The following is a 25,815-nucleotide window of genomic DNA, read 5'->3' as shown; positions in this document are numbered from 1 at the left end:
TACTTGGTGTCTGGTCATCCAATTGGCTCCTAGAATAATATCCACATTCTCCAAACCCAAAGCAAGGAGGGTGGTTTTGATAATGTGGCTTCCCAGTTGAATAGGCACACTCTGGTTTAATTGGTTAGTTGCAATTTTACCTCCAGGTGTGGCTATCATGAATGACCCTTTTGTGTGATAGAAAGGCAGTTGACATTTAGCACTAAACTTTTGGCTAATGAAACTATGAGATGCACTAGAATCAAACAGAATTAATGCAGGTTGATTATAAACTGAAAAGATACCAGTCATGATGGGGGATCCCTCAGGTAACTCCTCCAGAGTAGTAAAGTTGAGCTTCTTTTGTCTGACTTGCACCTTCTGCTTTCTTCCCTTATCTTGATTTGGTGCTGGCATCTGCCTCTACTGATTTCTTGGGCAATTTTTGGCATAGTGGCCCACATTGTCATAAGTGAAGCACTTGTTCCCATTACCCTGGCGGAACTGCTGCTGCTGCGGAGGCTGATTGTTCCTTGGAGCGGGAGCTAGAAAGCGGTTGGGTGCTGGCTGCTGCTGCTGAGGTGGCTTGATCACCCATCTGCCTGCGTGCTGCTGAAATCCCCTGCTCTGATTGTGGGAAACTGTGACACCCCAGGTGTCAGTTTCGTGTTACGTCGCGAGATTTATCCTAATCTCGAATGCTCAGTAAAAATTTCTATTTCTCGCTCGCGTATGTCCCTAATTATCCAGATTATTCATTCACGTTTCACCGAATTCGGAGTTACTCAGTCTCACAGAAGGCCAATTTTGGAGCCTGTTAAAACTTTTATCCTCGGCACGGATGCGAACTCAAAAATCATTCTCGAATTATAAATCTCATCTGAAGCTCATTTAATCAAACTCTCGACAACTGTTAATTGATCTGAGCCCGAGTCTAATTTTTCGAACCTTGATCTATGTCCGACTATTTTATTCGGATCCGTACTCGCAAACGGAATACTCAGTATGTCGTCCTCTAATCAATTTTATCCGACTCGGCCAAATATCTCAAGTCCGAACTAAATTCAAAACCCTGTATTGCTAGCAATTTTAAAATGTCACGATTTGCCTTCTCTGACTAAAAATCCAAAGCCGATCAAATCTCAGGACGATTTATTTTTGAATCACGCGTAGGTAATTATTCTCGAGCGAAATCAAATTAGACTCTTGGCCGAATTAATCGCTCAATCTTTCGTTCGTCCGAACTCTAGCTCGCTCTATTTTTACACAGACGACTTCCACGAGAGCATTTTTATTCGGAAAAATAATTTAGCGCAGTCCGATTCGTGTTTTGGGCCAGCCCAACCCAGCCCATTTGGAACCCTAACCCTAGGACCCCTCTATAAATAGAAGTGCCTCCCCTTGCAATTTGGAAAATTTGCATCTACCCCCCTAGCCGCCACTCTCTCTTCTCCCTCTTTCTCTCACGCATAGCTCCTTCTCTGCTTCGTGCGCGCAGGAGCAGAAGCTCCTTGGAGCACGCCAGTGCCCCTCCTCTCCCCTTGGCCGCCAGCAGCCATGGCCGCCAGCCCCCGGCGAGCTCGGGTTCTTCTCCCTGGCCGCCCTGCTCCCTGTCCACGGCGCCCAGGAATTCCAACAGCAGCTCCCTGCGCCCTCTCTCCCATGGCGCGACACCCCTGCTTCTCTCTCTCTACCGAGCGTCCCCCCTGCAATTTTCCCCAAGCTGTCTTCCTCCTTTCCCCCATGGCACCCTTCTGCTCTAGCCATGGCGTAGCGCACTTCTCTGATCCGAGCTCGAGCAGGTGAGGCCGCCGTCGCCCATGGCCGATGCCCTGCTCAGGGGATGAATCCTGCACTTCCTATGCCGCATCTCCAGCCGGTTTTCGTTCCCCTGCTTTCCGGCCAGCAGCCAGCAACGCTAGCAGCACAACACCATGCCTGCTGTCCCAGCCACCCCGTCAAGTTCCCCTTTACAACTTCCATGGCGCAGGGAAGAACAGCAACCCACCCTCCAAAACACCAATCAGCGGCAGCAACCTCCATGGCGCCCCTGCTTCCATCCCATAGCTGAGCGCCCTTGCTGTTCTCTTCAATGCCCCTTGGCTGTTCGACGGAATACCCGTGAGAAATAATGTGTTGTGCGCAGCCCCGTCCGTGATGTCGTCGACCCTCGCTAGTGGTCGACGCCACGCTTCGCGCTTGGCCCATTCGACGAAACGCCAAGCCTTGTGGACAGCCCATGTGACTAGCCTCGATTCGTCCAGGTTGTTCACTTGGTATTTTGTGGATTAATCTATTTAAGCTTTGGTCGATGTTGTGCATGTGTGTATATGTGTAAGAAAATGTATTGGTATGGATTGAAGTTCGTGGCGAAAGAAAAAGAAGTAGAAAAGAACTCGGATGTTTTTATATTTCGATAGGAATTTATGCGATGTGTTGTTTGATGTGTGTGATTTGTAGTTTGTATAATTATATTTTTGTCGATATGGTGTACTTTGGTGTTGGAGTGTGTGTGGGTATAAAATGTTTCGGTTATATGTCGTAGCAAGGTTGCCTTCACGTTTTGGTAAGCAAACATGTTGTGTTGTTTAATGTGATGAGTAAATTGGAAATACATGGGATGCGAGGATTTAATTAGCGCACGTAGGTGTGTGTGTGCCGTGGTGTGATATAGTAGTGGTGGCGTAAGATATTTGTTTGAGGTGTGCGGGTATATGCCGCATTATGGTTATACTCGCAACGAGGAAAGATGTATGTATGGTGTACCATGACGTTTAAATTGCTATTATATAATCGTGTGAAGGATGATCATGATGGCCGTGTGATTTAGGAGTGATGTAGTGGCAAGCGAGAAGTAAGTTTAATATGTTTAAACGGGTAGTTGATAGCATCCATCGGTGCCGTCATGATTTCTGTTGTATGGCAGATTAGTACTTTGTTTTGTCAATCATTGCATTCCATGTCCGTTGGATAAATAAATGTCTTGATGATCGATTAGAGGTCTTATATGAGCGTTATCGCAGCCCAATAATTATTGGAAGTGAGTAGCGTTCATAAGTCGGTCCTTGTTAAAATTGAAGAACAACCCGCTAAGATATGCACATAGGTGCTTTCGGACCTTCATTAGCAAATGTAAGTCTTATGGAGTTTTATGCCATATGTTAATGTCTCTATGTTAGACCTCTCAAAATATGGTGTTTTAAGTGACTGGTGTGTGAACTAATTTAAATTGAGAAATGGTTAAGAAAAGCTGATTAACCTGCTTCAACCCATGTTTCGAGTTACAATGTCTAAAATGGTTTGCTAAGTCTTATATGGCGTTAGCCAACTCATGTTAAGTAAGAGTCGATGGCGTAAGTGATTGTGATATATATACATGTGGTGTCTCGGACTGCGTTAATAATAGGCAAGCCGACGTGTATGTCGTATGGCGGGCTATACCATCCCTTGGTTAATCAACTTGTTAGGTGGCTTTGGTTAAGCTCGTAGTTATGATGAATTACTTGTTGTAGTCTAAATATGTATGGTTATGGTCACGGATGAAAAGTAGTAGTGCTCAGGTGATGTCTAAATTAAAATGCAAACTATTGGTGAAAAGCGCTTCGATATTGATTGTTATAGAGAATGCATTGTTAATTGAGTATGGTGCTTTTAGTGCGCGAAATAACTTGTATAAATATTAGTAAGTCTACATGTTAGTTCTCACTTAGTTGTTTTAACTCTAACAAGTGTCAAAGTGTTAGAATAATTCAAGTCTTTAGAACATGGCAATTCTTGAATTGTATAGGAGCTGAAATTTATTAATTTCTGTTTTGGGCTGCACGCACTGTTTTAGTTGTGCTGTATGTTTGATGAACCAAATTATGTTTTCTGTAGATATGTGCTATAGAAAAGTGGTAGATAACTTTATTATCTTTCTGGTGCTAAAATTTGACAGCCATAGGTCTGACAGTTTAGAAGTTATTCTTTTTACAAATTCAGTAACTGAATCTGTCCACTTTCTGTACAGATTTCAGAAACTGCACTGTTTGCTTAAGTTAATTTTACAATCTGTTCATGGTCATTATAAGAAAGTTGTAGGTGCTTTTCTTATCTTGCTTGTGCTAAAATTTCATAACTAAAGGCCTGACGGTTTAAGAGTTATGAATTTTACAAACTGGTTGCTGTGTTCTGTCCTCTGTCAGAACAGATTTCGAAAACTGTAATGTTTGATTTGATAAAACCTGGAATCACTCCTTGGTGATTATAAACGTTATGTAGTGCTTTTGCCAAGCTTTCCAAAAAGTCCTGAATCACTATATTTGGTAGTCTGAAGATTAAGTTATGGATGTTTAAAGTGTAAAGACTGAATCTGTCCAGTTCTGGACAGCACAGCCTTCATAGTATATTTTACCCTTGATACATGTTAAACCAGCCAGTGATGTTTATAAATAATTTGTAGAACATTTAATTAGCTTTCCAGAAAGTCTAAGATTACTTTGTTTGGATGCCTGAATCTTCAGTTATGAATTTTTAAAGTCACAGGTCTGAATCTGTCCAAATCTGGACAGCACTGTTGAATTAGCATGTTTTGACCTTGCTAAGTGCTGAATCATATTGTAATGACAATACCAAAGTTGTAGAGCACTTGTTAAGCTTTCCATAAAATCCTAGTTTGCTATTTTTGGATTAATATTTGAAGAGATATGATTAAAACTAGTAACTGCTGTGCTGCTGTCCAAAAAAATCTGCAAGTGCGCATTTAATTGTTTAGTTCACCCTTTGACTAAAAATGCTTAGTTAGCACTTAACGGACATAGACTTGTAATGTCTAAACTTAGGTTAACATGCGTTCCATGATTAATGTGCTCGCTTGCTGTAGTTGATTGTGATATAGGAGTCTATCGACATTGATGCATAAGTCATCGGTTAAACTTGTGTTGGATGCTTTTGTGTGATAAATAGAAGAACTAATGAAAAGCCATAGCAAGTTAAATAAACGCTTGTACATATGGGGTCGTATTTGTGTTGCGTAAGTATACGAAATGTTTGTCGTCTTTTAGTGGTGTTAACGTTGTGCGCTCGATGATAGGTAGTTAGCTAACGCTAGTGTGTGTGGTTGCTTGGGATGTCTCGCTACTTGGTGTTTAATTCGCTAGCGTGTACTTAAAATATCTTGTGCTATTTCATTATATTCATACATATGCATCTTGCACCTCATATAGGACCGAGAGATGATGATCGTGCAAGTGATGTGGTGCCAACAACAAGATGCAGTTGGACGACCTGAAGAGTGATGGACTTAACCAGTGGATGCTCGCCAAGCGAGTACCTCCCCCAGCAAACACTATCTAAGTGTTAAAAATTAAAGGCAAGCCCCGGTTTTATGCATAACCGTTTATATATGCTATTTTACTACACTTAATGTTTGTAGGCTTGTATTGTGCACTTAAGTGTAGGAGTTGACTGAAACCTTAGTTGCATGAACTCAGGATTCCTTTGAGATGGATACTAGTATGCTAGGTCGAGTAGCTGCTTTAATAATTAGGGATCTCGGTAGAAGTCGAGTGATTTTTCTAGCACTCGCGCGAGGTCAGGAATTGATTGTATCTCCTTTGATAACAGAATGATGATGGTCTGTGGACACGGATCCATGGGGATGCGTGGTCTACGAGATGAAATTGGAATAAGGATTAACGTGTGGATACCTGTGTCAAGCGTTTGAACGTACTAAACATATGCCGAGAAATATGGTAAATCGGTAAGCCTAGTACCTGATTGAACCTGGCAGCAGATTGCCCTCCTCACGCGACCTGAGACGTGGTCTCCCATTCCGGTTATGGTGGGTACAAGTGCGGTCACTGCACGACGGCGGTCGGGTCAGTGAGGCATTGTACGCCAAGGCGGTGAGCCCCTCTCTACTGACGGGGAATCGATGGGGACGGTTGATGTGTGTGGGGACGGAGTGCCTCGCCATGTCGTGTGTTTAGGTTTAACTTGCAAGGATAAAAACTCGATTCGAATCGTCTACTTCTCGCAGCTAATGAGACTGCTTGATCCATTGTACTGCATTGAGTAATAAGTGGAAATGAGGTGACTGGCAAAAAGATGTTGATTGGTAAAAATGTTTGATACCATGTATGAGTAGCTAGGTACTCACCTAGTTTAAAAAGGAGCATACTAAAACTTGAAAAGCTAAAACTTGATTTTAGACTCAGCTAGTGCTTTTGGCAAACCAAACCCCTCAGCCAAACAGCTGCATGTCTAGAGGTAGAGGAGTAGACTCCTCACACCGGGTAAGTCTAGCTGAGTATTAGTATACTCAGCCTTGCTTGTGGCATAATTTTTGCAGGTACATCCTAGATTTGGTTGATGGTGTGACTTGGCCTTCATCCCAGCCACCAAGATAGACAGTCGAGTGGGTTACTGCTTCCGCAGGAGAGGACCAGGAGGAGTAGCGTGGCCAGGCTTCGCCATGTTACTTGGGTTTTCTCCGTTAGTTATTTCCGCTGCATTAAAATTTATGGTTATTAATTCTGAAACTCCGATAATGTAATCACTATTGATACTTATTAAACTTGTGGTATTATGCTTTATTGTATTTCTCTGTGCCTCACCTTCGAGTGAGCTAGTGGTATTCGATCCTGGATAAGTGGCTTTATCGGACTAGATCCGAGGGACTGACGGGTTATTCCGGTTTAAGTGTGTTGCTCCTTCTAAGGCGTGACTTGGGCACTTAAGTTGGAATAATCCGGGCGGTTCCACCACAGAAACAATCATGAACCTCTGGGTCTGAGCGGAGGGTGCTACCATTGGTGCCTTTCTCTTCTTCTCTGCCCGGTGAGCTACAATACAATCATCCTAGGAGATGGCCAGGTTGACCAACTCATTGAAGCTATTAGCCCAGACAGTGTTGAGATGCTCACGCAGCTTGGTGTTGAGACCCCTGCGGAAGCGGTCTCTCTTGTTCTCATCGGAATCAGCATGATAACCTGCGTACTGGCACAGGTTGTTGAAGGCCTGAGCATACTGCAATACCGTGTGGGTTCCTTGATTGAGTGCCAGGAATTCATTTAGCTTGCGATCAAGAATTCCAGCTGGGATATGGTGCCCTCTGAAAGTAGTCTTGAATTCCTCCCATGAAACTTCATGATCAGCAGGTAGCATAGCACGGAAGTGGTCCCACCATGTTCGAGCAGGGCCGCGATGCTGCTGCGCGGCAAAGCGAGCCTTGGTATCATCAGGATAGTCTCCCGCGAGGAGGGGAAACTTAGACTCCATGACGCGTAACCACACGTCAGCGTCCAACGAATCCTCTGCCTTGGTGAACAAGGGCGACTATGTACTCAGGAACTCCTGGTAGGTTGCCGCTACCGGAGGTCGCTGCGGCTGGCCTCCACCATACTGCTGACGGTGGGGCTGGCGCTACAAGAGCTGTTGCAGAATCTCGTTCTGCTGGGCCAGCAGCTCCTGCACCGTGGGAGCTGGAGGAGGTGGCGGGGGAACTTGCTCGTTATGCCCGCGATGCTGCCTAGCTGCCATCTGAAAACAGAGATTGTCACCATTGTTATCCTAATTCAAAATTTCGAACAACATGCTATTAACTCATATGGAAGGAAATTGCCATAATCATAATATTAGGTTCGAATGAAGATAACATGGTTACAAACATCCCAAAGATCTCAAATGTTCTCAAGGGTTACATCAATTAGGGGAAAGTACCCGTAAGCCTAGTCCAAAATCTGATATTACTAAGCTCGCGTAGGTTTCTATCGTCCTAAAACATCAAAACGACTCGTCAACCCTGAGTAGTGGAAGCGACACTGGATACGGGTGAAGGGGGCATCGCGGAGGTAGTCACATTGGCACCAGGGGCTAGTCCTAACTCCTCAGGAGCCTCTTCTCCCTCGCTTCCGGCCTCATTGGCCTCCATCTCCAAGTGATGCATGTCGAGGTGGACATTAGCTTCTTCAAGTTCCCGCAACACATCATGGAGCTGGTTCTCCAAGACATCAATAGTGTTGTCTCAGATCTCCACCTGCTGCTCCAAGGTGGTGATGCGCTGGCTCAGCCTTTCCACCTGTAGGTCCTTCTCCACCAACTCGGAGGACAAGTTGACAACAAAGTCTTCTTGGCTGTCGAGGGTGAGCTTGGTGGTTTGAGTGAGGTTAGCAAGATGTGCCAAAGCGTCGCTCTGCAGGGCCTGAAGGTGGTATAGCGCACTCATGCACTGAATAGTGACCCTCCCAACCAAGTCAGGATACATCGCCCATACGTCCTTCACGTGACTCACGCGGTTGCACCACATGGGGTCATCCTTCTTCTCAGCAGGGAAGAGTCCTAAGGGGTGCATCACCATCTCCAGGGGATGGTAGCCACAAAACGTCGTCAGGGTCTTCATAGTTGTCGCTTCAGTGGTGTCGTCCGTCCTGAATCCAATCGTCTCGAAGTCAAGAGAACGCCAACCCGGCTGAAGGGGATGAGCCTCCAGAGTCAACCAGACTCGGCAACGTGGTACCTGATGCTCTTCGTACAGCTGCACCATGTACAAAGGGGGCATAGGGTAACCGACGGAGTTAAGCACTTCCCACAAGATGGAAGGAAAGCCATCGTGAGAAAGGAAATCAGAGCTGAAATGAGTGTCTCCTCCATTGGCGGGGGTAGGTGAAGTGCGAAAGGTATCAGATGTAAAGATTATGGTGGAAGAAGAAAATAAAAGGAACCTGGGTGGTTTTAAAAGGAAGCGGGTTAGCTCAAATTTTTACTTCTTTAGTTCTTAACCCTTTTAGTTTTATAATGCATGCATGCTGAAAATAACGTCTCCTCTCCGAATAAAAGGGTGCTTTAAGGCATCCTCTAAGAATCTAAATATTGGCCCAAAGGGCCTACTTAATTAGCCACCTATTTTTCCCACTATCCCTAAGGCCTTTCGTCCTAGGTCTAGCGGTCTAGTCCTCACGATTCACACTAGTTTCTAAGCAGGTTTTAAATTTTTTGAAAATCGGTATTCATGGTTTATTGACCCTCTCTGTGGTAGTATTTGATCCGATACCAGCTGTAGCAGAACCGCCTGAATTATTCCAGTTTAAGTACCCAAGTCATGCCTCAGGGGTCGTAACACACTTAAATTGGAATAACCCGTCAGTCCCTCAGATCTAGTCCGATTAAGCCACTTAACCAGGATCAAATACCACAAACTCACTCGAAGGTGACTCACAGAAGAAATACAATAAAACAAGAAAAACCTCAAATTAAAGTACTGGAGTTATTACATAAATTGGAGTTTTTCAAGTAGCTGATATAAGTGCACAAAATAAATTGCAGCGGATAATCGATATCGTCGAAAGTGAGGAATGGGGCAATGTCACACCCGGGCTTTAAGGGACAAAGCCGGGTGCATCTCATACATGCGCTAAAGAAGACAACATATATAATAACAGAGTGTATAGAGATAAATGTCACAATATAATCAGAGTATATATTACATAGTGGAAGTCTTACAAAATAAAAGATAAACATAATAGGATCTAAAATCCATCCTTGGCGCTAGAAAGTCAACTGGGAGACGCCACCTAGATCGAATCGAACACCTCGATACTTGGCTCCACTCGAACCACCTGTTCTTCTCCTGTGGGGGAGGTGTGAGACAGCAAGAGTGAGCTCACATATGTTCATCGCTCAACAAGTTGTGGGAAATAATGTGGCATGAACTCACCAAAGGTGGGAGTTCATGTGAAGTGTAAGGCTGATCAATAAAATAAAGGCTGAAGCTGAGCATTGCTTTTATAAGTTGGTCAAAATTTTATTAGCAGTTACTAAGTGTAAGTAAATACCAAACCTTAGAAATAATAAATAAAAGTAATAGTAAAATAATCCCAGATGCAATAAAATGACAAATTAAGTTTAAGTTCCGTAGATTAATCATGTGGGTGTCCGAGCCACTCATGACCGTGAGCACGGCTAGTATACCAGTTTTACACTCTGCAGAGGTTGCACATCTTTACCAACAAGTCGTGTAACCCATTTGGCACGGAGTTGATCAGACCCCATACACCTCTACCACGGAAGCGTGGCAGGGTACCACTACGAGGCCTTTACAAAGTTCCACTAGCTTCAGAAAACCCGCTACAGTTTATAGGAAGCTCTAGTGCAGGAATCCCTCGCCTGACCGCCATCGCAGCAAAATCAACCCAAGGATCTCCCTACACTGACCACTCCCCTACCGCCCTTGCCCCATTCGGGTAAGGTAGTCATCCACTATCTTTCCTAGTTAATCAGCCAAGGGCGTCCCATTAAACCCTTGTGGTAGTACTGTTTTCCCGGGTGGTTCTCCATGTACCTATCGACATAATGATCTTATCATGAACAGTAAATAATATACAGATAATAAAAAGTATAACAATGAGTGATGAATATCTCTATACCCAAAGCCACATAAAGCAATAGCATGTACTACCCAAAAATTTAGTAGTAAAACCAGTGGTGAAACAAGGTATAAAGATAGTCAAAATCTAGGGTAACCTATTGGGTCCCATCAAATTTAACCTATGCAGATCATTATGATTAATAAGAACATGACTGGGTAAAAAGAAGTGATCAAGGGCACAACTTGCCTTCAACGACCTCCTGCTTAGCAGTCTCTACCAGTTGAACCTTAGGATCCTCTATAGCTTGCTCATCTACTCGCATCAACACAATACATACATAGTATAGAAAAAATTAACATCACAGCAAGCATGTAAATAAAATACTTAGTAATAATCTAGACATTAAAATAAGATCATAGGAACTAGAATCATTAAATTTGGAGTCATAGATTTTAAGTTATGATTTTTCCAAGGTTTTATGTATTTAAAACAAGATTAAGTACTAGATAAATTTTAATCTATCTTTCATGCCAAAACAGAGGCACTAATGGATGAACAATAATATTACAAAAATTTAGGAACTGGAATGGACCAATTTGGAGTTCATATGAATTTTCTACAATTTAAACAAGTTCTAGCATTTATTTTTACACTAGAAAGTATTTTCCCAATGAATTTATTTGATTTTCTAATTATCTGGACCGAGCGCACCATTACCAGAAAGTCCAAGGGCCCTGGTGCAATAAATCCCTAGACCCAGAGCCAGTCCAGGGTGGACTGCGGGTTGAATTGTTAATAACCTAAGGTCTCTTTAGATAAATGCCACGCGAAGGGGTATGGACGGTTTCTGGTCGTCAGATTTCGCGCGGGAGGTATGGATTAGATCTGCGTGGATCAAACCCAGAGCGTCGCAGAACCATCCAATTGGGGGCTAACGGCGGGGATTTTAAATGTTAGGATCACTAAGCGCCCGTCCGTTTATGATCTAACGGCAAGGATCCGTTTCAGCAAAGGGTTACGCATTGATCTAATCTACACCGTTTATTTTGCATCCTACGGCCACGATGCTTCTTCTTCCTCGCATCGAACTCAGCCACGGCACACCATCTACCCCACCGGCTATCAACCGCGGCGACGCCATTGCCTGACTTCTGGCTTACGTGCCCTAGTGAACTAATCTCTACCCCATGGAGCGCTACGAGACCGCCGGAATCTACTGGACATGGCGCAGGGCACTCACCAGTCGTGAGGGTGAAGAGGACTGTGCCCACGATGCCGCGAAATCCACTCGCGTCGATGACAAATTGATGCTGCCCTGTACGCCGACTCCATCCGCAAATGGATCAGTCACCCTTGCAGTAGCCCGGCGGAGGTCTTCGAATCAATTCCCGGCACCGGACGACGACGAGGGAACGCAATGGCGGTGGAGGGGTTTATCTGGGTATCGGTCCTCTGATTTCCCACTCGCGCACAGCTCAGCACCGGTGAACTCGCTCGAGAGTTGACTCAGGGAACATCGAAGCTATTTATGGACGTGAACGTGGCTTGCGGGATCGACCGAAGTCGGAAATCTCGGATCCGCTGTTAGCACTCCGCCATACGCGCGAGGTAGGCGAGACGGAGACGAGCGAGTTCCGCGGCTGGCGCCTGGGCCCCGTGTGACAGTGACCAACCGAGTAGCCGCGCCCTCGTGCGATTGACGAGGCGGGCCTGCCAGCAGACGCCAGGGCTATTCCGTGTGCAGCGCGGGATGTGAAACTACCGTGCGGGCCCCACATTCCAGTGAGTGCGTGCGCGCGACCGCAGGTGAAGGGTATATTTGGGCTGCGCGGAGGTAAAGGGTTCTTGGGCCAAAAGTGATGTAGCCGGCCCAGCAATGGTTAGGTCTCCTTTTCTTTTTCTTATTTTCCTTCCCTTTTTCTTATTTATATTTTCCCTTTTTCATTTGAGTTCAAATTTCAAACTCGAATTCTTTGGTAAATTCTCCTCAGATTTAAATTATAATTTAAACATACTAGTCTTACTTGTATTTACAATATTTATTATATATATATATATATTCCTTTTTAGTAATTCTTTTCCTCCCCCATATTTCTTTGGGGTTTTGTTTTCCAAAATAGAATTTAAATTCCATGTGTTTATTAACATATTACTAATACCTTTATTTTATTAGCCATGAATGCACAATCAAGTAACAACTCAACATGATGCATGATTTATTTAGGTGTTATTGGTTATTTAATCCCCTTTTGATGATGTTTATTCACATGTGATGGTAACTAGAGGTGGTGCACGCATATAGATAAAGGAAATATTCTCTTATCATATGTTTTACAAATTTGGGTATTACAAATCCTACCCCCTTAACAAGAATCTCGTCCTCGAGATTTAGGAAGATCTAGGGAAAAGATGGGGAAAATCTATGTGAAGCTCTTCTTCTCTTTCCCAAGTAGCTTCATCTTCTCCATGGTGACTCCATTGTACTTTGCACATCTTTATCACCCTATTTCTTGTAACTCGAGTCAAAGTATCAAGAATCTTGGTTGGATATTCTGCATAAGTCAGATCATCTTGGACACTAAGGTCCTCCATGGGTAGCTGCTCCTCAGGTACCCTGAGGCACTTCTTCAGCTGAGATACATGGAATACATCATGTACATCCGCAAGATGATTGGGTAGCTCTAATTGATATGCAACTTCTCCCACTTGCTTTAAGATCAAGAAGGGTCCGATGAAGCGAGGGGACAACTTTCCTTTAACTTTAAATCTCCTCATACCCCGGATCGGTGACACCTTCAGATACACGTGATCACCCTCCTTAAACTCCAATAGTCTTCTCCTATTATCAGCATAGCTCGTTTGCCTTGATTGTGCAATTCTCAAATTTTCTCTTATCATTCGAACTTGTTTTTCTGCCTCTTGAATAAGCTCAGGCCCAAAGAACTGTCTTTCTCCAGTCTGATCCCAATACAGTGGAGTCCTGCACTTTCTGCCATATAGAGCCTCAAATGGTGACATCTTCAAACTGGCCTGGTAGCTATTATTATAAGAGAACTCCGCATATGGTAAGCTCTTATCCCAACTTCCACCATGTTTAAGAGCACAAGCTCTTAACATATCCTCCAGCACTTGATTAGTTCTCTCTGTCTGTCCATCAGTCTGAGGATGGTAGGCTGAACTAAAATTCAACTTTCTATCCATGCTCTCATGCAACTTCTTTCAAAACCGAGAAGTAAACTGTGATCCTCAGTCAGACACGATCTTCTTAGGAACTCCATGTAGACAAACTATCCGAGTCATGTACAATTATGCTAGCTTAGCTCCCGTGTAATTAGTCCTCACAGGTATGAAATGAGCCACTTTTGTCAATCTGTCCACAATTACCCAAATAGAGTCATACCCAGCAGGGGTGCGGGGTAGTCCAACAATAAAATCCATACTAATTTCTTCCCATTTCCACTCAGGTATCTTAAGCAGGTGCAATAGTCCAGCTGGTCTTTGATGTTCGACCTTGACTCTTTGACACACATCACACTTAGCCACATGTGCAGCAACATCTCTTTTCAGCCCATACCACCAATACTTTTCCTTCAAATCCTGATACATTTTAGTGCTACCAGGATGGATAGAGTAATCAGAATCATGGGCTTCCTTCAATATAGTCTCACGAAGGCTATCAATCTCCGGAACACATATTCGATCCTTGAACCATATAGTTCCTTGCTCATCCTCCGTGAATTCCGGACCTCTTCCTTCCATAATCAGATCCTTAATCTCTTGAATTTTTGCATCACCCACTTGACCTTTACGAATTTCTCGCTCCAAGGTAGGTTCCAATTCGATGGTGACTCCTTCCGTTTGAGTAACAATTCCTAGGTTGAGTCTCTCAAAATCTTTTGCTAATTCATCGGGTAGCTGGACAACAATAGCGAAGTGAACGTGCTCCTTCCGATTCAAGGCATCTGCAACCAAATTCGCCTTGCCCGAGTGATAGTGAATCTCCAAATCATAATCCTTAATGAGCTCCAACCAACGGCGTTGCCTAAGATGGAGATCCTTCTGAGTGAATATATACTTCAAACTCTTATGATCCGTGTACACTTGACACTTGGTTCCCATAATATAATGTCTCCAAATCTTAAGCGCATGCACAACGGCTGCCAGTTCCAAGTCATGAGTGGGGTAGTTCAACTCATGTTTCCGCAACTGACGAGACGCGTAGGCGATCACATGTCCTTGTTGCATGAGCACACATCCCAAGCCTCGGCCACATGCGTCACAATAAATGTCAAATCCCTTCTGTAGATCTGGCATAACCAACACTGGTGGTGACATCAATCTCTTCTTTATTTGATCAAAGCTATCTTGGCACTTTTCGTCCCACTTAAACTCTCTTCCTTTCTCCAGAAGCGAGGTCATAGGCTTAGCAATCTTAGAAAATTGTTCAATAAATCTCCGATAGTATCTTGCAAGTCCCAAGAAACTCCGGATCTCGGTAACTGTAGTGGGTATGCTCCACGCCATTATCTCCTTGACTTTAGCAGGATCCACTGATATCCCTCCATTAGAAATGATATGTCCAAGGAATGGCACCTCGTCAATCCAAAACTCGCATTTACTATACTTGGCGTAGAGTTGATTATCTCGTAGCATCTGTAGCACCAATCTTAGATGTTCTTCATGATCACTTTCACTCTTAGAATAGATAAGAATATCGTCGATGAACACCACGACGAATCTGTCCAAATACTCCATAAACACCTTATTCATCAAATTCATAAAATAAGCTGGTGCATTAGTTAATCCAAATGACATAACAGTGAACTCATATAATCCATATCGAGTTCAGAAAGTCGTCTTAGGAATATCCGATGGTCTAGTCTTCATTTGATGGTATCCCGACTAGAGATCAATCTTCGAGAATACCCTAGCACCTCTCATCCGATCAAATAAATCCTCAATACAGGGTAATGGATACTTGTTCTTCACAGTGACATCATTAAGGGTCCTATAATCCACGCACATCGCTTGCAATCCATCTTTCTTCTGTTCAAATAGAACTGGCGCTCCCCAAGGTGAGGAACTCGGATGTATGTTCCCAGCCTCTTGTAATTTTGTTAACTGCTTCTTCAGTCCCTTTAACTCTTCTACAGACATCTTGTATGGTCATTTGAAAGTAGGGGCAGCCCAGGTAAGGGATCAATGACAAACTCAACTTCCCTATATGGTGGCATCCCTGGTAACTCTTCTGGTAAGACACCCGGAAAATCTCTAACCACACGGATGTTGACACCAACAACTTCTCATCTACTAGGAATGTCGCTAGTATGGTGGCGGTAGTTACTGCAATTCCAACTTCAAATCTTTCTCCTTTGGAACTGGTGAGTTATATGGTCCCTTTAGCACTGTGTAAACTGCCTTTGCCTTTCTTAACCATCACATACCAAGGATCACGCCTATAGTGCTCTCTTCTAACACTATAGTGGTAGGCCATCTGGGTTAGAAACACAGGGTACAAAAGAAAGGATTGTAGACAAGGCGAGTAATTACGAGGAATGTTACTGCGGGGGATTTATTAGCTTAGCAGATTAATGTTTTACCTACCAAAGCTAATTCATTACCTTATGGTGGTACATGCTAAGATGTCCATCTATAATATTTCAATCAATCAAAGAAGCAAATCAGACATTTATCATCAGAAAAATCAACCAACATTTTCAAATAGAGAAAATAGTTTTAATTTTGTCTTAGGTTTCCTATCTCTTAAAGATGTCATAAATGTAGGATTCCAAGGTGTGAAATCCATCTTGTCCTAGAGTAGAAAAGATAAGAATGATCAGAGTAGAACAGTAGAAGGTGAGAAAGGATCAAGATAACTATAGAAAGAATCAGAGTAAGGTAAGTGTAGAATGAATAAGAGTAAGATAAGTAGGTAAGGGTTTGTCCATTTCTATCTATGTTTCGTCCTACAGTCAACATTTCCTCTGATACCACTTCTGTCACACCCGGGCTTTAAGGGACAAAGTCGGGTGCATCTCATACATACGCCAAAGAAGACAACATATATAATAACAGAGTGTATAAAGATAAATGTCACAATATAATCAGAGTATATATTATATAGCGGAAGACTTACAAAATAAAAGATAAACATAACAGGATCTAAAATCCATCCTTGGCGCCAGAAAGTCAACTGGGAGACGCCACCTAGATCGAATCGAACTCCTCGATACTTGGCTCCACTCGAACCACCTGTTCTTCTCCTGTGGGGGTGTGAGACAGCAAGAGTGAGCTCACACATGTTCATCGCTCAACAAGTTGTGGGAAATAATGTGGCATGAACTCACCAAATGTGGGAGTTCATGTGAAGTGTAAGGCTGATCAATAAAATAAAGGCTGAAGTTGAGCATTGCTTTTATAAGTTGGTCAAAATTTTATTAGCAGTTACTGAGTGTAAGTAAATACTGAACCTTAGAAATAATAAATAAAAGTAATAGTAAAATAATCCCAGATGCAATGAAGTGACAAATTAAGTTTAAGTTCCATAGATTAATCATGTGAGTGTCCGAGCCACTCATGACCGTGAGCATGGCTAGTATACCAGTTTTACACTCTGCAGAGGTTGCACATATTTACCCACAAGTCGTGTTACCCATTTGCCACAGAGTTGATCAGACCCCATACACCTCTACCAAGGAAGCGAGGCAGGGTATCACTACGAGGCCTTTACAAAGTTCCACTAGCTTCAGAAAACCCGCTACAGTTTATAGGAAGCTCTAGTGTAGGAATCCCTCGCCTGACCTCCATCGCAGCAAAATCAACCGAAGGACCTCCCTACACTGACCACTCCCCTACTGCCCTTGCCCCTTTCGGGTAAGGTAGCCATCCACTAGCTTTTCTAGTTAATCAGCCAAGGGCGTCCCATTAAACCCTTATGGTAGTATTATTTTCCCAGGTGGTTCTTCATGTTCCCATTAACATAATGATCTTATCATGAACAGTAAATAATAAACAGATAATAAAAAGTATAACAATGAGTGATGAATATCTCTATACCTAAAGCCACATAAAGCAAAAGCATGTACTACCCAAAAATTTAGTAGTAAAACTAGTGGTGAAACAAGGTATAAAGATAGTCAAAATCTAGGGTAACCTATTGTGTCCCATCAAATTTAACCTATGCAGATCATTATGATTAATAAGAACATGACTAGGTAAAAAGAAGTGATCAAGGGCACAACTTGCCTTCAACGAGCTCCTGCTCAGCAGTCTCTACTAGCTGAACCTCAGGATCCTCTATAGCTTGCTAGTCTACTCGCATCAACACAATACATACATAGTATAGAAAAAATTAACATCACACCAAGCATGTAAATAAAATACGTAGTAATAATCTAGACATTAAAATAAGATCATAGGAACTGGAATCATTAAATTTGGAGTCATAGATTTTAAGTTATGATTTTTCCAAGGTTTTATGTATTTAAAACAAGATTAAGTACTAGATAAATTTTAATCTGTCTTTGATGCCAAAACAGAGGCACTAATGGATGAACAATAATATTACAAAAATTTAGGAACTGGAATGGACCAATTTGGAGTTCATATGAATTTTCTACAATTTAAACAAGTTCTAGCATTTATTTTTACACTAGAAAGTATTTTCCTAATGAATTTATTTGATTTTCTAATTATCTGGACCGAGCGCACCATTACTAGAAAGTCCAGGGGCCCTGGTGCAATAAATCCCCAGACCCAGAGCTAGTCCAGGGTGGACTGCAGGTTGAATTGTTAATAACCTAGGGTCTCTTTAGATAAATGCCACGCGAAGGGGTATGGACGGTTTCTGGCCGTCAGATTTCGCGCGGGAGGTATGCATTAGATCTGCACGGATCAAACCCAGAGCGCCGCAGAACCATCCGATTGGGGACCAACAACGGGGATTTTAAATGTTACGATCACTACGCGCCCGTCCGTTTATGATCTAACGACAAGGATCCGTTTCAGCAAAGGGTTACGCATTGATCTAATCTACACCGTTTATTTTGCATCCTACGGCCACAGTGCTTCTTCTTCCTCGCATCGAACTCAGCCACGGCGCACCATCTACCCCACCGGCTATCAACCGCGGTGGCGCCATTGCTTGACTTCTGGCTTACGTGCCCTAGTGAACTAATCTCTACCCCACGGAGCGTTATGTGACCACCAGAATCTACAGGACATGGAGCAGGGAACTCACCAGTCGTGAGGGTGAAGAGGACTGCGCCCACGGTGCCGTGAAATCCACGCGCGTCGATGACGAATTGATGCTGCCCTGTACGCCGACTCCATCCGCAAATGGATCGGTCACCCTTGCAGCAGCCCGGCGGAGGTCTTCGAATCAATTCCCGGCACCAGACATCGATGAGGGAACGCAATGGCGGTGGCGGGGTTTATTTGGGTATCGGTCCTCTGATTTCCCACTCGCGCACAACTCAGCACCGGTGAACTCGCGCGGGAGTTGACTCAGGGAACGTCGAAGCTATTTATGGACGCGAACGTGGCTTGCGGGATCGGCCGAAGTCAGAAATCGTGGATCCGCCGTTAGCACTCCGCCATACGCGCGAGGTAGGTGAGACGGGGACGAGCGGGTTCTGCGGCTGGCGCCTGGGCCCCGTGTGACAGCGACTAATCGAGTAGCCGCGCCTCCGTGCGATTGACGAGGCGGGCCCACCAGCAGAAGTCAGGGTTGTTCCGTGTGCAGCGTGGGATGTGAAACTACCGCGCGGGCCCCGCATTCCAGTGAGTGCGTGCGCGCGACAGCAAGTGAAGGGGATATTTGAGCTGCGCAGAGGTAAAGGGTTCTTGGGCCAAAAGTGATGTAGCCGGCCCAGCAATGGTTAGGTCTCTTTTTCTTTTTCTTATTTTCCTTCCCTTTTTCTTATTTATATTTTCCCTTTTTCATTTGAGTTTAAATTTCAAACTCGAATTCTTTGGTAAATTCTCCTTAGATTTAAATTATAATTTAAACATACTAGTCTTACTTGTATTTATAATATTTATTATATATATATATTTTCCTTTTTAGTAATTCTTTTCCTCCCCCCATATTTCTTTGGGGTTTTGTTTTCCAAAATAGAATTTAAATTCCATGTGTTTATTAACATATTACTAATACCTTTATTTTATTAGCCATGAATGCACAATCAAGTAACAACTCAACATGATGCATGATTTATTTAGGTGTTATTGGTTATTTAATCCCCTTTTGATGATGTTTATTCACATGTGATGGTAACTAGAGGTGGTGCACACATATAGATAAAGGAAATATTCTCTTATCATATGATTTACAAATTTGGGTATTACAGGCAAGGCCTAGCCCACTACTCCTCCTGCTCCTCTCCTGCCGGAGCAGCATCCCACTCGATCGTCCAACCCGGTGGCAGGGTGGTAGGCCAAGTCACACCGTCAACCATATCCTGAAGCGTACCTGCAAAAATTATGCCACAAGCAAGGCTGAGTATATTAATACTCAGCTAGACTTACCCGGTGTGAGGAATCTACTACTCCTCTACCTCTAGACCATGCAACTGTTTGGCTGAGGGGTTTGGTTTGCCAAAAGCACTAGCTAAGTCTAAAATCCATTTTTAGCTTTTCAAGTTCTAATATCATTGTTTTAGCTAAGTTTGCTCTTTCTAAGCATATATGGTAACAATCATTTAATACAATCAACAAGTTATCTCATGTAAGCCTCATTTCACTTCTTACTCAATGTAGTACAAGGGGTCAAGCAGTCTCATTAGCTGCGAGAAGCAGACGATTCGAATCGAGTTTTAAAACCTTGCAAAGTAAACCTAAACACACGACATGTCAGGGCACTCCATCCCACACACGTCAACCATCCCCATCGATTCCCCGTTCGCGGCCAGGCCTCACCGCCTTGGCATACAATGCTCCACTGACCCTAGCTGCCGCCGTGCAGTGATAGCACTTGTACCCACCATAGCTAGCATGGGAGACCCAGTCTCAGGTCGCGTGAGGGGTAAAGTCCGCGCCCGGCTTCACTCAGGTACTAGGTTTACCGGTTACCATATTTCCCGACATGTGTTTAGTACGTTCAAACGCTTGACTTAGGTATCCACACATTAATCCTTAATTCCTTTTCCCGTCTCATGGACAAGGCATCCTCCCTGGATCCAAGTCCATAGACCATCATAGATCCCATTATCAAGATGAATACAATCAATTCCAGGCCTCATGTGAGTGCCAGAAAAATCGCTCAACTTGTACCAAGATCCTGATTTAGCAAAGCAGCTACTCGACCTAGCATACTAGTATTCATCTCAAAAAGGAATCCTGAGTTCATGCAACTAGAGGTTTCAAGCAACTCCTACACTTAAGTGCACATTACAAGCCTACAAACATTAAGTGTAGTAAAGTAGCATATATATATATATATATACGGTTATACATAAAACCAGGGCTTGCCTTCAATTGCTGGGGTTGCGGGGAGATCCTCGATGGCAGTCTCGGGAGCTTGCTCCTGGTCTTCCTCGTGGACAACTCCTTGCTCAGGGATGAGCACGTACTCTCCGTCAGCGAGATTGCAATCTAATGAATGCAATAAGTAAGATAGATGCATGGCATGGTATGTAATTTACAATTAAGATTTGATGGGGGATGATCAATTTAATAAGGTAGGGCTTATTCTTACTATTGGAGATTTTTGCGGTATACTTAGCAACTTAGGGTCTGTTGATTACTGAATGGTTAACCCATATTTAGTGTTATACTGATTTTCCTCTATATATCTTAGGGATATTTTTAACAATATTCTCAACTGCCATGTTGGGGTAATACTCATTAATCTTTCTAATTCCTCTCTTCTCTATTTCTTTTATACTTTTGAGGTGGGTTTGAACTACAAGATAGCTTAATAACTTTCTAAAATTCTGCAAAAATTACAGTGGCTTCTCACTGGTGTATAGTTCTCTATCTCAAATTTTGGGGCTTAAAAAGTGAGGGGTTCTCTCTGTATAAAATTATTAAGTATTAGGGCAGAGGAGGTGTTTTGAACTACAACTTCCTTTTAACAGTGGGTTATTCTCTAATACTTATTTTTGCTGGCATTTAGATGCTATAACATGATTTTGTAAAAATTTTCAGCTAATAATACTTATTAGTTATTTTGTTACGATTTTCTAAAGTTTCTAGCCAAAGGGGTGCTTTCTACTATCACTATACTTGAAAAATATCAAACAACATATTTCCAATTTTTCCTATCTTCTTCTTTGTGTAAGAGCAATCATTCTGAAATTTGGTAACTTTTTGCTTAAGAGAAAGGTGGTAGGAATTTCTTGAACTAAATGGCCTTTTTCATGAAGTAGGGGCAATGGGTATTACTTTGTAGCTTTCAATTGGGTTTTGCATTTTTCTATGGTGGTTTATTCCATTAATAATCTGGTAAAAATTTATTTAACCACTATTGCACACTTTTTTGCTTTCTTATGATTTAATTGAAATATGGCTTAATATCAAGTTCTTTTTGTTTATTCTACTTAAAATGATGGACTGGGGTATTTATCATTTTTGTAGTGGTGTCCTAGTGGTTACAAGTCCACTGAATTTTTCTTAACAATTTTGAAATTGTTTTCATAATCCTAATAATTGTCTTTCTAGTTTGATTAGTGCCTAATAAACATTTTACCTTGAATTTGCTCTGGACTAGGGTTTCCTTTATTTTTCCTAGGTTCTTTATTACTTAAGTGGACTAGGAAAAATATTTGCATCCACTGTTCATTATTTTCCAGTGCGTTCTCATTTTCCTAAGTTTTGGGCAAATATAGCTTTTAATAAGTAACCTTGTCTAAATCTTTAATACTGGGTGCTTACTATTTTTAAACAGTGCCTAAGTGGGGTTTACACTTCTACAAATTTTCTTAAGTTCAGTACAGAAGCATAACTAATTTTCTTTATATTAATAAGGTTTGGTCAGTTTCCTTAATTAATTCCAAACTCTAAAATTTAAAACAGAAAGCATAGGGTTCACTATTTTTATATGACAGTTCATAATATTTTGAATCTAGTAAAATTGGTTTGGCAAGATTTGGCTAAATATTTCTGAAGATATAAAGATTTCCTAAATTCTCTGCTGAATTTAAAAAGAATAAATAGAAATGGATAAAGGAAAAAGAGTTTTGCACTGGGGTCCCTGGCGAAAGGTTTTTAAAAGTATTACAGACAGGTCCTCGGTTCACTATTCATCTGAGTCTATGACTCTACAGAAACCCCCTAGGTGTCTCACCCGGGTTTTAGGGGTCCAAGACCCGGGCGCGAACATTATCACCAGGTGTGATGGGACCAAGTCTCACACATATGATGAATCATGGCACAGGATCGAATGTCACATCTTTACTAAATAACAGTAGTTATATACAAAATAAATAAATAAATACATTATAAGAAGACAACGGTCCAGGAACTCAAAGTTGATAGGGAGACGACGTCCTAGACCTCTCACGAACTCGTCACAGTATCCTCCACGCGCCTCATCCTGTGGTACCTGTTCTTGACCTGTGGGGGGGTGTGAGACAGCAAGAGTGAGCTCACATATGTTCATAGCTCAACAAGTTGTGGGGAATAATGTGCATGAACTCACCAAAGGTGCGAGCTCATGTGAAGTGTAAGGCTTACCAAAGAGGATGGTTAGAGCTGAGCATTGCTTTTAAAGTTGGTCAAAATTTTATTAGCAGTTACTAAGTATAAGTAAATACCAACCCAATTAAGTAGTAGAACAAAAGTAACAACAACACCTGCAATGCAATGCACATGACGAATTGAATTTAGTTTCATAAATTAATCATGTGAGTCTTCGAGCTGCTCATGACCGTGAGCACGACTAGTATACCAGTTTTACACTCTGCAGAGGTTGCACATCTTTACCCATAAGTCATGTTACCCATCTGCCAAGAGACGGCCAATCCCATACACCTCTACCGATGAGGCGAGGCAGGGTAACACTACAAGGCCTTTACAAAGTTCCACTAGCTTCAGAAAACCCGCTACAGTTTATAGGAAGCTCCAGTGCAGGAATCCCTCGCCTGACCGCCATCGCAGCAAAATCAACCAAGGACCTCCCTACACTGACCACTCCCCTACTGCCCTTGCCCCTTTCGAGTAAGATAGTCATCCACTAGCTTTCCTAGTTAATCAGCCAAGGGCGTCCCATTAAACCCTTGTGGTAGCACTGTTTTCCCGGGTGGTTCTCCATGTTCCCATTGACACAATGATCTTATCATGAACAGTAAATAATGAACAGATAACAAAAAGTGTAATCATGAGTAGTAAAACCACATAAAGCAATAACATGCACTACCCAAAAATTTAGTAGTAAAACCAGTAGTGAAACCAGGTATAAAGATAATCAAAATCTAGGGTAACCTATTAGGTCCCATCAAAATTAACCTATGCAGATCATTATGATTAATAAGAACATGACTGCGTAAAAAGGAAGTGATAAAGGGCACAACTTGCCTGGGACTTGAGATTCCAGGTGCCAGGATGATCTTCAGATGACTCGCGGCCTCACGCTAGTCGTAGTAATACAAACAAACAGTGTATAGGCAAAATTAACATCACACCAAACATAAACACAAACTGCATAATAATGATCTATGTGTTGCTTCGAAATCGTGAGTTTGAGAATTGCTAAAATCAGAGTTATGACTACAGAGTTATGGTAACTGAAGATTTAAGTGTTGGATATAAAAGAAATTAAGTGCATAATTCCTACCTATGTTTCATAACAAACTAGGGTTACCAGATGATAAACAATATTAATATGAATTTATTGCAACTGGAACGGGTCAAATTGGAGTTAAGATGGACTTAATATGAATTAAACAAGTTTTTGAAATTATTTCTATAAAAAACCAATTTCTATTCTAATTCTAAATATTTCTAATGGTTCTGGACTGCGAACACGATTATTATAAACCCCAGGGTCTAGCATGCAAATAACAGGACCTAATCTGAATTACTTTTACACACATGAGGACGGTGGTTGGTTTTAAGAAAGCAAAGGGTCTCTTTTACAAACTTTCTATGCCGAAGGGGTATCGTGGCGCCACAGCCATTGGATTACCAACCTATGGTGCAGATTAATTCGACCCAACATGAAATCTTGGCCGCCGGATCCATAATTAACGCCCTGGATTTTAAAACTTCTAAATCGATTCTCACGCGTTCGATTCGGATCAGACGGCCTAGGCTCCATCAACCCAAACCGGCATTCCACCTCTAATATGGACCATTGCTGCCGATCCAACGGCCAGGGATACCTTCTTCCACCTCCCGTCAATCAGCAGCGACAGAGCGTGAGCTCCCGCAGTGGCGGGCTGACCCATGGTGGCGCTCACGGCGGGCAATTGTCTAGGCGATCCCGTGAACGGAATCGAGTGCAAGGAGTCGCTACGGAAAGCTAGCCACGTGACATAAGGAAGGTCCAGTTATCATTACCGGTTCTCAGCGCAGTAGAAGGACTCCACGGCTGGAGCCTGATTAGCTTCATCCATGGCGGCAGCTACTCCTTTCTCTCCCCTAACTCGACGCTTCTCGCTCGACTTCCTCGGCATGTGAACTCGTCGGCCGTAGGATGGAGCAAGGGCCCCGTGCTGTCTTATACCGCAGCGGAATACGCAATTCGAGCTAATCGCAATGAACCTTCGCCGTTTTATGCGCCCAACTTCTGGATGGATTCGGCAAGGAGAGGAAGCAGCCGACAGCGTTGGCCCACCAAACCAAGATGCTTCAGGCCACGAAATAAGGAGTTTGGCTAGGGGGCCGTAGATTAGCGCATGCGCCTTCCACCATAATCGCTCGGTGGACCGGGTGGATGATGATATGATTCAAGGTTCCGGATTTATACACCGGTCCAAGGATCGTAACAAACTCCCCGCAGGCAACGTGGTTAGCTACGGTTTGTTGTGATGTTGTAGATGTCGAGCGGGACCTAGAGGATAGCTTCGACCAGAGATGCATGCGTGCGGTGAGTGCTGGCTGGGATGGAAACGAGCACCGCCTGAGAGGCTTGCATGCTTATGTCACTGCTTAGGTCATGCTGAAGTAAGCTCCGGCCAAATGAATAAAAAAAGAGTAAAAGCCGTATGGCAGTGAAATTGGCCCAACCGGCATATTTTTCTTTCTTTTGTCTCCTCTTTTCTCTCTCTTATTTTTAGTCTAAATTTCCAATCAGTTTCAAATAGGTTTTAAATTTATAAATTCAATTTATATTCATAATCAAGATCACAACGTGAATGCTAAATACCACTTTATTTATCTATTTATTTACATGTTATATTGTTCATTTATGCAAATGCTTTCATATATAAAGTACACGCACATTGTCTCCCTTTTTAAAGAAAATAATATTTTGAACTCAATAATAATTACCTATTCGATTTAGTAGAAAATAATTTCTAGGGAATAATCTTTGTTATAATTTACTTTG

General features: G+C 42.7%; 1 long non-coding RNA gene across 1 annotated transcript; it reads right to left on the bottom strand.

Annotated features, from left to right (window-relative positions):
- Positions 1-22,700: 22,700 nt before the first annotated feature.
- On the bottom strand, positions 22,701-25,291 carry LOC118476675 (uncharacterized). Its single transcript, XR_004857172.1, has 2 exons — positions 24,825-25,291; positions 22,701-23,896 (listed from the first exon to the last, which is right to left on the bottom strand). It is a non-coding gene; the product is annotated as an uncharacterized lncRNA (long non-coding RNA).
- Positions 25,292-25,815: the final 524 nt, after the last annotated feature.

This window comes from Zea mays, chromosome 3 (genome assembly GCF_902167145.1).
Source record: "Zea mays cultivar B73 chromosome 3, Zm-B73-REFERENCE-NAM-5.0, whole genome shotgun sequence".
Classification (NCBI taxonomy): domain Eukaryota; kingdom Viridiplantae; phylum Streptophyta; class Magnoliopsida; order Poales; family Poaceae; genus Zea; species Zea mays.
The sequence above is the reverse complement of the archived record's forward strand: the minus strand, read 5'-3'. Positions and strand labels throughout refer to the sequence as shown.